Genomic DNA, 16,114 nt, shown 5'->3' on the forward strand with positions numbered 1-16,114 from the left:
CTGTTTATGTGCTTCCTGGAACCATGTGGATTGCCACTCTTGGGAAATAGGATACAGTGGTACGTCGGGTTACATACGCTTCAGGTTACAGACTCCGCTAACCCAGAAATAGTGCTTCAGGTTAAGAACTTTGCTTCAGGATGAGAACAGAAATCGTGCTCTGGTGGTGCAGCGGCAGCAGGAGGCCCCATTAGCTAAAGTGGTGCTTCAGGTTAAGAACAGTTTCAGGTTAAGAACGGACCTCCGGAACAAATTAAGTACTTAACCCAAGGTACCACTGTAGCTGTTTTAGATCATTGTGGATGAGAGGGACAACAACTTGAGAAAGGGCTGCTATATTCTCTGACTGTTGTATCTTAAAGATTTTGGGGGTGTTTTTAATCTAAGTACTTAACTAGAGGTACCACTGTACTAGAGTAGAAGCTCCTTTTGTCGGATCTCAAGTTCTTAAGATTCAATGAAATTAATTCGTGTTGTGCACAGATGAAGCAGGCTTACTGTGGCAGGAGGACTTCCCCCACAGAACAGTGTTACAGATGGGGTTAATGTACTGTGGTGACCTTTCCCCCCTGTGTCCCTTTGCTGTGTCTCATTTGAAACTCTTCATATATAAACTGTTCAGCAGTTATTAATTGATATAATATGGAAATAAGAAATATATTACACAAAAAATGGCTTTCCAACCATTTATGATTACATTGCACATTCCAGTAAGAGAGTCCATTTTTCTACTAAATTAATTGTTAAGGTAGATTCAATTCTTTGATGGATTATGTCAGTTAATTAGCCCATTTCTGCAGTGTCTAAAGACTTTCAGCCATTTGTTAATCGGAGCAGGGATTTTCCCGTAACAAGCCCAAATAATCTTAGAGACCCATGAAAATATTTGTGAAGCGAACCAGAGTACAGACTTTTGAACTCTCCCCCACAACTCTCGCTCTGTGGAGAAAATGGGGGAGGAGGGTAACAGAAATGTAAAATACAACTTTGAAATATAATTTATAGATTCCATAGTTCTCTTGGAGCAGGATAATATTACAAGTTTACAAAAGGAGGAGTTGTGATCATCCTGAATGCATTTATGCTGTAATATATGACTTGCAGTCTTTCTTGGACCTCTGTTAGTAGTTAAAAGCATAAACAAAAAACAAAAAACAAAAAAAAACTGGTGGTTTCTGTTAGGATATTCTTCAAGCTTCACTTCTCCCTTCTATGTGAAATAATCAGAGTCTGTTGGCAGTGTAGATACATGTTAAGGCTTTTTTATGGTCTGGCAATTTTTGAGACCTGAAGTTGATTTGAGCTTGTATAGTTTTGGCCTTGCCCGCTGTGTAAACTTAATGACAATTATGCGTGCCAATTTATGAATTCAGTCTACGGACCAATAAAAAACCCCCACCATTGTTATCCGATACATGGTACAAAATGGATGTGTTGAGTGCCAAATTGCTGAGTTCTCAGTATTAAATGTGTCAGGTCAGAGAAGTAAACATATTTTGTGTGAGAGGTCACTAAAAGACATGACCGACAAAGCCAACAGCTTGCAGAGTCTTTATTTTCTTCGATCTGGGACCAATTTTGCACATACAACCCAACGATTTATAGAGGAAACCAAAGACTGAAGAAACTATCAACAAATTAAAACTTAAATTAGCATTATAACTAAATCACAAGTAACACTTGCAGTTTAACTCCTGCTTCTTTGGTGCTAATTCTCCAGCTACTTGTTTACATAATTTCTTACAAATACATTCAGTGGCAGACAACCAATGAAGCAAAGTGCTAGGATTAATTGAATGGAAATGAAATTTGAACAAGTATTGCTTTCAATACTGTAGCTTAATAATGTAGCTTTATACTAATTCTGCACTCACCCCAATCATATAAAGACTCAGTTTTTAAGTAATTGCAACTCACTTGATTCTTGTGTTGTTTGAAAGCTTAGAGCTTACTAATTCCCATAAAAATAAATCCAGCATAATAATAAACACTTCTTCCACAACCTTTCCCTAGCCTTTTAAGGTTCCATGGGCTGTTCCATATATTTTATGCAGTTTCAACCCTTCACCTCTTTTTCCACTGGTAATTCAGTTTTTGAATATTCCTTCTCCTTGTATGTGTGTTCTGGTGGTATATACTGTTGAGCTTCATTGACACATGACCTTTCCAGAATCATCTTCTTCTCCTCCTCCTCCTTCTCCTTCTCCTGCTGTATACTGCCCTTCATATGAAGATCCCAGGGTTCACAACAGAAAAAATACAAAATGAGAATACAAAATATATACTAAAACAAAAACAAAACCAATAGCCCCACCCCACAAACACATTAATAAAACCCCATGGAAGCTTAAGCAACCAAACGCCTGGTTGAAGAGAAACATTTTTGCCTGGCACCTAAAGATATGTAATGAAGGCAGCAGGTAAGACTCCCTTGGGAGAGCATTCCATAGATGGGGAGCCATGGCAGAAAAGGTCTGTTCTCATGTTGCCACCCTCCAGGCTTCTGTGACACTTATGTTTGCTGTCCCAAGATTCTTGTTGGTTTCTTGATTGTTGCTGGGGCTTTTGCATTGATAAAAGATATCTGAGTTCTCCTCCTCAATAATACTTTCTTGCTAGTAGGAGTGGGTGTGTATGTATTCTTGTTTGTATTTTCAAATTAAGCCAAAATGTAATGAGTGGAAGCCCTTGAAGGATCTCAATAAACTTTCAGGAGTGGCTAATCTTATGAGAAAAAGAAGTGCAAAACATTTTACAGTGGCATGGGAGAAACATGAAACTAACATTACCTGTAATTTTCCACCCCTAGACTAAAAAACATTGTGAAAATGTACAGGAATAAAGTAGGTGCACCTACTTTAAAGCAAGCATATTTAATTGACCTCTTAAATTGATTCCAACATTACATTTAATGTAAGCTGTTGCTTAAGAAGGTGCAGAATCACTTTACAGGTCTGGGAAAGGTGTGATTCTCTCTTTGATAGTCTACAGTAGAAAAGAGATATGGGGCAGTTTTTTATGCCCGTACTCCACCCCACCCCACCCCACTCACGGCAAGCATTCTGCTGTTTGTCAGGTAGCTAGCTCTGACACTTCTCATTAAGGAATTGGTAACATGCATAAATATTTGCTGCATACACGGAGATGCAATTTTGATAAAAAGAATGTAAATTCAAAAAGTAACTCTTTTTCTTGATGTACATTTTAAAAATCCATTTTGAAGTTCTAAAGAGTTATTACACTTTGCTGAAGGGCAGTAGGGTGGGTTAGGACATGTTCCATTTGATGTGCAGTATGAGAGATTTGTTTTCTAGTTTCCGAGCTGCATAGCTAGATGAACCAAAGCGCCTTAATCTTATTAAAAAGAATTGTGACTGCTTTAAACCACTGGCGTCTGAAATGTGTAATTTCCATGCATCCATAGCTTATGTGCCATTCAGAGTCTAAAACAAGACAGTCCACTATCCCCTTGTAATTTAGTGCCTCTGGCAACAGCTGTTGGGAAAATGGATCACAAAAAGGCATGACTATGGGGAATGGATTATAGAAAGCATTTTATTGTGGTGGCAATCTGTAATTTCTTCAAATACTACCATGAATCTAAAGGATGGAAGGCGTTCTCTGTGCTTAACCATAAAATTAGCTGCTGAGTGGAATGTCTATTGATTTTGAAAAATTCTATTTATTCATTTATTTTTAAAATTTATAGCTCACCTTTTCAGTATAACAATTCACACGGCAGAGAACAAAAGTGAAACCAAGATACAATTTAAAGCATAATAAATCAATCTCCTTTATTGGCATACAAAGGATACAAAAGTATATAAGTCAAAACATAAAATTGGTGTATGTTCATAAAAGGAGATTATTTAAGATAAAACAAATACAGATATATTAAGGTTAAAAAAGTGCCTCTTAAGTCTTATAGTGATAGAAGTTTCATGGCATCTCTCAGAAATGTTGCTACATTCTCCATAATTTCATGCCTACAGCTGTTCAGTAGAAAGGAAACCCTGGAGAAGTCAGGACAATTTAACCTTTCTTTCAGCATGGAGTTTAAATATTTATCATGGGTTTTTGCATAAAATGGGTAGTAAAATAAAACATGTGCAATGGTTTTAACCTGTTTTATACCACAAGGATAGCTCCTTTCTGAATATGGATTTTTGAGAATTTTCCTTGCAGAATTAAATCATGCCAAGAAGAAAGCTCTGCGTTGGTGGGGATCATAGATGATGTAAATATATGGTGTCCTGGCCAAATGAAGATAGAATCCCTAACCCTAATGGAGAGTAAGAGTTATTAGCTGCACTACTGAGTTTTTGGAATTCAGTCTCTAGAAATCTGTGCTTGATTGTTTGAAATGCTTCTAACGGTGGGAGTATAAGCAGTGAATCAAATGATAGGCCAATAGTTTTAACTTTATTCTCGATACAAGCTAACCATTTAGAGTGATGGGATTCCAAACTTCATATGAAAAATTAAAGAAGAGGGGTCACACTTGAAATGGAGGCATAGCCAGATTTTTATTGCAATGAGCTACACTCTAGTTTCCATAAGCCCTTCTCCATATTTCAAGCACATGGCTGCATATGGAACACAGTTTGGCATACCCAATATTTTACAAAGGAATTTTGAGTTGGGTGCATTCCATTGAGTGGTAAGCTGCACCAATCCATTATGGTATGCCGTACAGTAGCTTTAGACTTACTTTGGCATTAAAAAACCTTAGTGCAGCAGGAACATACTGGTTTCCTCTATTGCTAGGTGATAGCCAAAGCACTGGCATATGCTGCACTTAATGCTAACTTGCAATGTTTTTCCCCAAGAGACATTATATTGGAAATAAATGCCTAAGTATTTCCTTTTTTGAACTTGTTCCATTGTGTTACCGTTAACTTCCGACCTATGTGGCTTCCAGGACCTTGGAAAAATGAGTATTTGCATTTCACAAAATTCAATACCTAACTGCAGAGTTTCAGCAATTAATTCAGAAAAGCCTCAAGAAGCTATTGAAGCATATGAAAATCTAATCTAAACTTATAACATAAAGGGAGACTTAAAGATATTTTTGGTAAATAGACTGTAGGTTTCCCTTCCTTGGCTTCCTCTGTGGTGCCAAGGGCAAGGCATTTCTGAGGGGCATTCTGGAAAAAAATCTGGCAGCCACCAACCAATCGGAACTATGAGTAAACCCCACTAAATTCTGCATCTCAGGGCCTACTAGTCCCAATAGCGATATACTCTCTTAAAGATAAGAGGAAGTGTGTTTCTGAATACCCGTTGCTCAGGGACAACAGCAGGAGGGTACTGTTGCATTAATGTTGTCTCTGAGCTTTGCACCAGTGGCCACTGTGAACAACAAAGGTGGACCAGATGAGCCTTTGATCGTCTCCGCTCTCCAACAATTGGGCAAAAGCATACCTGTCAATCATATTTCCTTATACAGAAGAAAAGTATTTAGATATTAATCCATTTCTGATCTGTCTGTTATTGTTCTTTGATTCCAGAATGTCTCCCCTTGGTACTGTGGGTAAACAATAGTCTCCCATACCAACTGGAAACTTGATTTAGGTTTTCAGGAAGAAAAATAAGTCCCTAGAGCTAAGCCAGTTTTTGTTTTATAATCTTTAGAGCTGCTGAGTGCCTGGTAATCATATGCGAACCCTACACAGTATTGAAAATGGCTGCTCTGCTATTATTAAAGTCCGCAATTATTTGGAAACAGGATTTTGAGCTGACAAGTTCCAGAAATATGCTGGGGTGGCTGTGAGGGGAGATCACCATTTGATTCATCGAATGCATCGTATAAAATTGAAGCAGATATCATTAATGTGGTAACCTTCTTGCCATGCATTTCTCCCCATGTATTTGTGTGCTACTTGATACACACAAATAGCAAGGAAAATAATGGTTTCATGTTACTTTTGCTTATAGTTAGCAGATGATGTCACAAGCACCCGCCAAATTTTTTTGTTTGATTGAAAACTGCTTTGCAGTAAGAATTTTATGCAGCTTGGAATTGTATCCTTTCTCTACATGCCTGGAATTGCACTTCATTGTCTTATGTACCATTACCGTGGTAGTATAAATAAGTTTTTGCTTATGCCTTGTATTTAAATTGGAATGCTCAAGGCTCATTCTAAAAACAAAGTGTTGTGCCTAAATTTGCATTTGCTCTCATGGTTGTCTTTGTCGTTTTGTGTGCTGGAGTACAATAAATTTTAAATATTAAGAGAAGACGATTCAGATTGCTTTCATTGCATAGTGCATAAGTTGCAGAATCAAATTTCTTTCACTGCATGTTCAGTTTCACTGTTAAAATACTTTGCTGTAGCCAGTTGCCTTAGCTGATTTACTTCATGTTAACCTTGAATACAGTTCAGATGTGTTTCTTTTCCATTATCTCCTGTTCCTTTTCCCCCATCCTACCTTTCGATTAGTTGCCAACATTTATTCGTTTTCTATTAAACTAGTAAAAGGGAGGATTATGGCACATGTTGAAGCAGGTTGAAATAGATGGAACCTACTTTAGTTATGCGACCCCCGAACACCGCTTTTAATGAAAGGGCTTGTGCTGTGCCCTTTCATTTTTAATTATAATTATTGGTATGGTTTTAATAGCTTTTATATATGTATATATATTTAATTTTATCAGTCTTTAATTTTTTAAAATTGTTGTTTTTCTGTGTTTTTAGTTTTTATTTTTACCTGTAAGCTGCCTTGAGTCCCTTCAGGGGGAAAATGTGGGGTAAAAATAAAAATAATATTAATAATTTGTTCCTGTTCATCTGCTAGTTCTGTAGCTGAGAACCTAATTTCTGTGCCAGGAGTTTGGTTTGATGAGAGAGGATAAAAACTGCCTAGGTAATTGGTGATTGAGGCTATTGTAAACAAGTGCAACAAAACCTACTCTTGAGCTATTGAAAAAGGATTCAATACAGGTTATTAAAACTATAGTTACCCTAGTGGTCTTGGGGCATGAGGGTTTAATGGAGGAATAACTTATTGTCCCTTCTCTATTGTTTGACTTTCAAATTTTTTGGTCCCCCCCCCAAAAAAAAATCACTTCAATTTGAAAGAGTTCTAATTGACACTCTAAATCAGACACCCCCAAACTTGGGTCTCCAGCTGTTTTGGGACTATGATTCCCATCACCCCTGACCACTTGTCCTGTTAGCTAGGGATGATGGGAGTTGTTGTCCCAAAACATCTATAGGGCCGAGTTTGGGGGTGCCTGCTCTAAATAGTGGTGGCTGTTTTGAAGAATCACAGCATTTGCTAGATGAAAAAGAACTTTTCCCCATCAGTTTGCTGGGTAAGCTGCACCCTAAAGCCTGAAGTCATATGCTTGCACGTGCGGAAAACAAACAGGTATGCACAGGCTCCTGTGATACATAGGTGAAACTTTTCAGGTTAACAAATAGAAAATAACAATGCAAGGTATTATATTTTTCAAGGGTTTAACAAGAGTTACTGACAGTTTAGGAACAAGAATGCCAAACCAATAAAAACTAGTGTCCTTTTGAGGTAGCTGTGAAAAATATAAACAATGCCCCAGAGAGGCAGCTATTCCAGTATTAGAAAAGGAGAGCTGACATGCTTATCAGTAAGTATGCGGTTGTTGCATACAATTTGGAGGACTGAGAAAATTAAATGCATTTTAAGTTTCATTTGATCCCATTTTTCCCCCTAAGAAACCCATGAATTTATGTTAAATTTATCTTGGCTTATGAAAAGAGATGTAATGACTTCTGCTAACAAGATAAAAGAGAAGCCAGCACTTAATTTCCTAGGTGATACACAAAATAAAATGATTTGCATGCCTCCAAAAGATTATGCACAACCTTGTTAAATGCAGTACAATACAAATGAAGAACAAATGAGCTACCCAGATAGGATGCATTTTTGTAACTCAGGGCTGCTGTCTGCAGAATTCCAATAGAGAGTGAATCAAGAGGCACTTGTTCTTTCCAGTGGCTCTCAGGTTTTTGATAATCATTGCTGGCAAGATGATGTATCCAAGCATGCATTGATAATCCCCCTCTGTGTTTTTTATAGTTATGGTACATTTTGGTGGACGATGATTATTTGCTAAACTCTAAGTCTTATTTTCCATTGACATACATATTTTTATTTCCTTTGATTGCCAGAGAACATACATACATATATATACTCAAGTCACTTTAACAAGAGATGTTCCCAATAATTGGAAAATTCCTATTTTTAAAGTGTTCTACATGCAAATAAGCTGTGGTGGTTCCAGAGGGTGATTTTGCAATTAGGCTAATCTTGTAATGAGTGATTAGGTGAGCGACAGCACTCTGCTTGAAAACGGTGTATATTGACTGTTGGAGCCCTGTAATGAAGCGTGGAAAGCTCTATGCCCAGTGTACTCTGGTAGAATTGTCAGTCACTGGCACATCATGGCTGAAGCAGTTTATTGAGTATGACTGCCAAATCTTACACAGGTGCCGGATTAATTTTGATGTATCGCACTTAGAGCAATGGCTTTGGACAGTTACTTTGCAGTGTGTTTGCTGGAAAACCATTAAAGGGAATTTTTTGAACAATTGGACTAAAATAGCTGTGCTACTGTAAATAATCTCCTGCAATGCTTTACAATCTCTGTAATGAGAAATTAATGCTTGTGAATTGTAACATATTTCTACTATAAAACTAATTTCTGCTGTCTGTTCAGAAAGGCATTTCCTAGGCACAAGCTGCAAAAGGCTGCACATTGCTTTACTGGCATTCCTTGGTATCACAGTACCGGAGGGCCAGAAATTAAGTGGCTTATGTCATGAACAGAAACATTCTGGAATGACATGACATACACAAGGCACAAGTAGGCGGGCCGCATTTCATAACATGTACTTTGCTTTGTGCAGTTTTCCTACTAGTGCCCCTACCTTATACTATGTCCCCATCTCATATCAAGGTAGATAGAATATCTGCTTAACACAAACAGGAAGAGGACTGCTGAAAGATCTATGTAGCCCCTTTTTAAATACAAAAGTATCACAACCACACTATTCGCTTTTCTGGGGAATAATCAGGTAGCAAAATGCCAAATGCTAGGTGGCTTTTGTGGGGGTGTTGCAGATTTGAGTAACGTATGAATACACAAATAGACAACTTGAGTTAGCAAACCACTAACATAGTGAAATGATTCCCTTTTATGAGGAAAGGGCTTTGTGAGATTGGGACATTGCAACAGATATGATTTAGAGCAACCTGGGGGGGGGGGGGAGAGGAATGCTACGTGTTGAAACTCAACCAAAGTCCTGGAGTTAAATTGTGAGGAGAGGATGAGGACAGTTACTGGTAGTTGCCTGGTAAAATTAGGTTAATACTTAACCCAAGACAATCAGCAGGGGAACCTGCCTCACCAGGAGTCGATATAGTGCATGGGGTCAATATAGTGCGTGTGGAAGGGGGGAAAGTCAGATACAGTAGTATGTCAGGTTACATACGCTTCGGGTTACATAAGATTCAGGTTACAGACTCTGCTAACCCAGAAATAGTACCTCGGGTTAAGAACTTTGCTTCAGGATGAGAACAGAAATTGTGCTGTGGTGGCGCAGCGGCAGCAGGAGGCCCCATTAGCTAAAGTGGTGCTTCAGGTTAAGAACAGTTTCAGGTTAAGAACGGACCTCCAGAACGAATTAAGTACTTAACCTGAGGTACCACTCTACAGCTTTTGCAGAACAAGACTACAGGCAACTACAAATTTACTCCCAGTTGATGCACTGTTGCATATTCATACCTTGCTACAACCCAGAAGTGGCCAGAAAAGGGGATAGAATGGGGGCGGAGTGAGCTTATGCATGCTGGGGTCAGGAATGCAAAACACCCACACACACACAAAACAGTTTTTGCCTGTATTTTCCTTTGCAGATTCTGATGGGGGACGGGGAGCAAGAGGGCACAAGTGCCCCGGTTGGCAAGTTAGCAGGGCAGCAAACTGCATCCTGCCCTGACAATAACATGGCTTGTAGGGGAAAGCCATGCTTGGTGACTCCCCAGTTCGGACAATCACCTCTTCTAATAAGCAGAACTCAGCTGGAACATAAAGGAGGAGTTTCCAAGCATATGCTGTGGCGGCATTCCTTTCTATTTTTCTCATGCCGTGTCATCAGGCCATCATTAGCTTGGCAGTGAAACACTGGTGGCTGGCTTGCTGAGTTAGCAGCGACGAGACCAGGGAAAGTGGGCAGGAGCCATCGGTGCCAGCAGTCAAGATGGTGCCTGGCTGGGGCTTTGCAGGGGAGGAGAGGAGGAGGCAGCCCTGGCACCACGTTGGCCATGTCAGGCAGTGACTGGTGATTTGCTAGATGCATTTCTGAACCCAGTTAGAGAGGCTGAGAGCAGGTGCTGCAAACTTGAATGCTACACTGGCAGTGTTGTTTCTCCAGTTGACGCTCCTGTGCTTTCTCGCCTTGGCAGGCTCAGGTTTATGCTGCTGCTGTTGCTGTGTTTTTTTCTTGTTTAGCAATCTGCAAGAGTTCCATGAGGCATAGTTTTGGTGAGGGTAGGGCAAATGGGAAGCTGCCCCCCCAAAAAAAATCATTGGCAGAGATTTTTTTGGGGGGGAGAGAAAGCTTAATTCAAATTATTTGTTAGTTTTTCAAAAATACCACTTCAGATTAAATTATTTGGCAGTTTATAGTTTAGGAGCCACTTCTGTATAAAGAAAACGCATCAGCACTTTTAAAAGGATGCTTCACATTGTGAGTGGCAATTAAGCACTGCCACTAAAAAGGACACCCTCCCAAGAGAGTTCACAATTGGAGAGCAGCAGTGCAGACTCCCTCCCGCCCCCAGCAAAATTTGTAAATCTGGCACTGTTCTTCTGTAGCACTAACACTAGCTCAAGTTGGAAGCATAAACATGGTTGCATGTGGAAAAGCCTGTTGGTTTACATTTTGTAATTTCTGTTTGTATCCAACAGTAGAAAAAACATCATATGTTAAGTGCTTCAGAAATTAGGAGCTCTGTAATTAACTTTAAAATGACAAACCCTATCAGCAGACTTGCAGTCTTAAAAAAGGAAGAACAGACAGAGATCAAAGGTTGAAGAATTTAGGAGCAAGGATATCACACACTGTTTAGAAACTGTTACAGATAGGTAGCTGTGTTGGTCTGCCATAGTCAAAACAAAAAAAATCCTTCCAGTAGCACCTTAAAGACCAACTAAGTCAGTTCTTGGTATGAGCTTTCGTGTGCATGCACACTTCTTCAGATAGAAACTTGAAAGGATGGAGAGGGTTGGCAGTGAGAGAGATTTGGAAGTTGGATAGGAGAATGAATTCCAAAGAGAAAGAGAAGGTCTAGAATGCATGAAATGGAAGAAGTAATTCAAGGTTAAGCAGAGAAGACTATTTGTAGAGTGGAGAAGACAAGAAAGAAAGTAAAGAGAAGAGAAGAGAAGAAAGACTATTAAAGAGGCAATGAGTGAAGAGATGGGAAAACAAAATAGTAACTTCCCTGGCTCCTGTTAGATCCAGTTGAAGGGAGTGCAAGAGAGGAGAAGCATGGGCAAAACATGGGTGGACCAAACAAATGGGCAGCAGAATTGAAAACAGGAAAGTAGAAGAAAGAAATCCAGAAGAGAGACAATTACAGTAATCAATCTGGGAAAGAATTAAGAGAAAAGACTAATGTCTTTGCAGTTTTTCAGTTAACCTGAGGGCCACTTTGGCATTTTGCTCTTAACCACAAAAAGGCATGCTTGTCACTTTTATCTTGTGAACTGCCCTGATCTTTTGATGAAATGTGGTATATAAATATAGAAAATAAATTAAATAAAGGCATTCTCTGCTAACTCCTTTTTCTCTGCACATACCAAAGCATGCTCTCATCACGTATATCGCTCATTTTCTTTCCCCATACCAGACTTTATTCTCAGCAACTCTCTCAAAAGCACACAAGTCTTTAACTCTCACAGCATTTCAAAGGACATCTCAGAGGTGGGCAGTGAAGTATAGCTATGTGGTTGAAGCAGAATTGAAAAACTGGAGCCATCTCCGCCCACACCTTTGAATTTAGAGAAGGAAGAAGCAGTGCACACCACAATGCAGCCCTTTGGCAGCCTCCTTTTAAACAAATTCATCCACAGGGCTGCAGGCCTTACGTTGTACAAACTTGCAACAGAGGGAGAAGAGAGCAAAGGACTTCTTAGCAATTGTAGCAAAACCAACCAGGGCAGTATCCAACTAATGTGTCTCACTGGTCCAAGGATTAACACTTTGACAAAAGTGCTTTCCCCTCTCTCTTCTCTCCTCTCTCCTCTCTCCTCACACCTCATCCTTTCTCTTTCCCTCAGAAAGATAATAGTGAAAGCGAGAAAATGTATGTCCACCAAATTCCAAAGAAGAAATAGTAGATTAATCAACATTGCTAAAAGGTAAGGACAAGTAAAAGGTAAAGGTAAAGGTGCCCCTGACCGTTAGGTCCATTCGCGGACGACTCTGGGGTTGTGCGCTCATCTAGCTCTTTAGGCCGAGGGAGCCGGCGTTTGTCTGCAGACAGCTTCTGGGTCATGTGGCCAGCATGACTAAGCCACTTCTGGCGAAACCAGAGCAGCGCACAGAAATGCCGTTTACCTTCCCACCGGAGTGGTACCTATTTATCTACTTGCACTTTGACGTGCTTTTGAACTGCTAGGTGGACAGGAGCAGGGACTGAGCAGAGGGCTAAAAATTGACCAAGTGATACAGCACAAAAATGGGAGGAGCAACAAACAGATTCAGTGAAATGCCAATTCTCCTTAAGTGCAGGTGATGCACTTCTCCTTAACCCAACAGTATTTCAGCCCCTTCTGTTTTAGTTTATTTCATTTCCAAAGAAGTGATAGAGGGTGTATGTTTTATAAAAATGTTATTGAAGATCAGAGAATTGCTGTGGAGGAGTGTATTGTTGTGCATTGTTTTCTACTGCTCCCCCCTTCCCCCACAAAGGTTTCCAAAAGTGCTCACATAGACAAGCTCTTAACTTCCACTTTATTCCTGTTAATTACTGTGAGATGGGTACGCGGCTTGTCACACACATTTAACCACACCATTCGAAAGCACATTTCTCTTTAGCACTGCTGTTGCTTCTGAGCTCTAGTTTCCTAGTTAGAGCTTGATAAGCTACCAAGCCTTGCAAAACTAGTTTGTCCAGAGACCATTGTGAGTCAGAAAAAATGAATATGTATGTAATGGGGCACCAATGGCTTTTACAATGCCATTTCTATGCCTTCATAAAGCTATTTCTGAATATATCCATAGTGTCTAAGCAGGGAATATGAGCTCCCTTCCTGCTTCACCTTTTTTTTTTTTGCCATCCATCTCTCCTTTCATTGGAGGGCTGTGGCAGTACTTGGTGGTTGCTTCTGGGATCTCTTTGCTTAATATTTCTAGTGGCATGTATTTGCTTTTGTTACAATAGATAAACTCTAGAAATGCAATAGAACGTTTACGAAATGAAAAGCTTTTATCCTGTTGCCTGCAGTTCGTAGAGGCTTTGGGGAAATGAATGCATGCGACTATGAAGCAACCTCACTGTGAACAGCCTGATGCAAGCTTTCTCATTCTCATTCCCATTCCCATTTCCTGCCTCCTGTCTGCTTCCTTGCTGTTCCTTGAAAATAGAGCAGTTCTATTTCCCAGATGACCACTGGAATAAAAAGAAACAACAAAAAAAACCAAGGCAGTAAGACAAACAGTTCTTCTTTTTGAACGAATTGTGTTGTCATTTTCTCTTGCTTTTAACTGCTATCTGTAGTATAAGATATGACACAGTAAATCAGTGCAGGATTTCTTTTCTCTGATGCATATTATATGTATCTCACTTACAAGGATGGGATAATTAGAAGATGAATTTTCTTTTTGTCATGGACAGTGATGGATCAAAAAGAATCCTTTAACATTAATTTTATTGCCTTCTATAACAGAGATATTAATGCCAAGATTCTAATTCAGGCCCTTGAGAACCAAATTGCTTCGTTAAAAAGAAAAAAAGAAAAAGAAAATTGTGGTTATAAAAGTGCTGTGATGCTATCCTTTTCATGTCATACAATGAAATCAAGGGGGGAAAGGATTGCATTTAAAGTCATGTCCACACTCAGTACATGTAATACCTTCATCCTATTTGATTTGCCTTAGGCAGGGAAATCCCAAGAAAAAGGGGGCAAAAAAGAAAGATTTGTGGTATGTTGGGAGTGCCTTTCTTTCAGAGGGAGAAAAATTGAACACAACTAATTTGAGTATTCACATTCTGTTGAATACATTATAATATTTAAGAATTCCCATGGTTTGACATTGAGCCAGTTTGCACACCACACAGCACTAAGCCAAAAAGATGGTTTAACATGAACATGCAAGCATAGACTCCCAGAGGGAAGATTGCAACCACTTTGCTTCTCCTGCTTATTTTGGCATAGTGTGTTTTCTGAATCCGGGCTTATAGTTTAATGGTAAAGGTAAAGGACCCCTGACGGTTAAGTCCAGTTGCGAACGGCTCTGGGGTTGCGGCGCTCATCTCGCTCTATAGGCCGAGGGAGCCGGCGTTTGTCCACAGACAGCTTCCGGGTCATGGGGCCAGCATGACTAAGCCACTTCTGGAGAACCAGAGCAGCGCATGGAAACACCGTTTACCTTCCTGCTGGAGCAGTACCTATTTATCTACTTGCACTTTGACATGCTTTCAAACTGCTAGGTGTGCAGGAGGTGGGACTGAGCAACAGGATTCGAACCGCCAACCTTCTGATCGGCAAGCCCAAGGCTCAGTAGTTTAGACCACAGCGCCACCCACGTCCCGGGGTTTATAGTTTTCCTGTCTCCAAATGAACCATGGTCTATAACCAAGGTTTGCTCTGTGCCTTACAGCTTGTGGGAGAGCTGAACAATGAACTGGGGTTCAGACACACTAAATCATAGTGCAGCAGCAAAACAACCAGAGAGGAGCAAAGTGGCAGTGATCTCCTTTGTGGGAGCCAATACATTTTGCTTGTTCATACTAAGCTATGGTTTGGGTAGGTGTTATATATACAGCAGCTCCCTAAGAAGAGGTGTCAGGCCTCAAGCCCAGTATCTTGAACTGAGGAATGTCGGGCACAGACATGGCTAAAGTAGGGAAATACTAGAAACTTCAGACCATCACAGAAGCCATTTGAACAGCAATTTTCAGTGGCGTAGCCATATAGTTCATTGCACAAAAACCAATAAAGAATAATGTTGCTGAACTCCAACTCCATCCATTGGACGTGTTTACTGAACTTCAACTTCCATCTGTGCCAGCAAGCATGGCCAATGGATGAAGTTGTGAGTTGAGCAGCACCCAGAGGGCAAAAGGTCCCCTACACCTGATTTATAGGAATAAATCATACTCATTGTTCCCTCTCTATGACCCTCAGCTGCACAAGATGCATGGAGTAGCAGGGCATCTTTGGATCTACTTTAAGGGAGAGTAGAGAGTTAGGGACGCAGGTGGCGCTGTGGGTTAAAGCCTCAGCGCCTAGGACTTGCCGATCGAAAGGTCGGCGGTTCGAATCCCTGCGACGGGGTGCGCTCCCGCTGCTCGGTCCCAGCGCCTGCCAACCTAGCAGTTCGAAAGCACTTCTGGGTGCAAGTAGATAAATAGGGACCGCTTACCAGCGGGAAGGTAAATGGCGTTTCCATGTGCGGCTCTGGCTCGCCAGAGCAGCGATGTCACGCTGGCCACATGACCCGGAAGTGTCTCCGGACAGCGCTGGCCCCTGGCCTCTTGAGTGAGATGGGCGCACAACCCCAGAGTCTGTTAAGACTGGCCCGTACGGGCAGGGGTACCTTTACCTTTACCTTTACCTATGTATCTAGTGGTTTTTTTTCTTCTACATGCAGATGTAGGAGCAGCTATGCATAGAAGGTCAACAATCATAGAGAGAACAGGTCAGAATTGGCCCCATCCCCAAAGTTAGCATGACCATTGCTCCCAGAGTTCACAGGAAGTATTGTTCCTTTGTTCCCCCCAAAGCAGGTTGGAACAGCAGGCACTGAATGAACACCAAGGGTTCCTTTGGAGGACACATAATGCTTTGCAGCTGCTATAGGGCCCTTTTTTCATTTAGCATAAAGTGTAGCAATAGTCA

At 40.5% G+C, this 16,114-nt stretch overlaps 1 protein-coding gene and 1 long non-coding RNA gene across 22 annotated transcripts in view; one reads left to right on the top strand and one right to left on the bottom strand.

The window, feature by feature from the left end:
* PTPRF (protein tyrosine phosphatase receptor type F) overlaps positions 1-16,114 on the top strand; it is a 485,633-nt gene that overhangs the window by 104,573 nt on the left and 364,946 nt on the right. The window lies entirely within an intron of this gene.
* LOC310846181 overlaps positions 12,469-16,114 on the bottom strand; it is a 394,522-nt gene continuing 390,876 nt past the window's right edge. For both annotated transcript variants that reach the window (XR_014565184.1, XR_014565185.1), the window contains one exon: positions 12,469-12,644. This is a non-coding gene — a long non-coding RNA (uncharacterized lncRNA). The remainder of the gene's footprint in view (positions 12,645-16,114) is intronic.

Source organism: Podarcis gaigeae, assembly GCF_964106915.1.
Source record: "Podarcis gaigeae genome assembly, chromosome: 6".
In the NCBI taxonomy this organism is placed as follows: Eukaryota; Metazoa; Chordata; class Lepidosauria; order Squamata; family Lacertidae; genus Podarcis; species Podarcis gaigeae.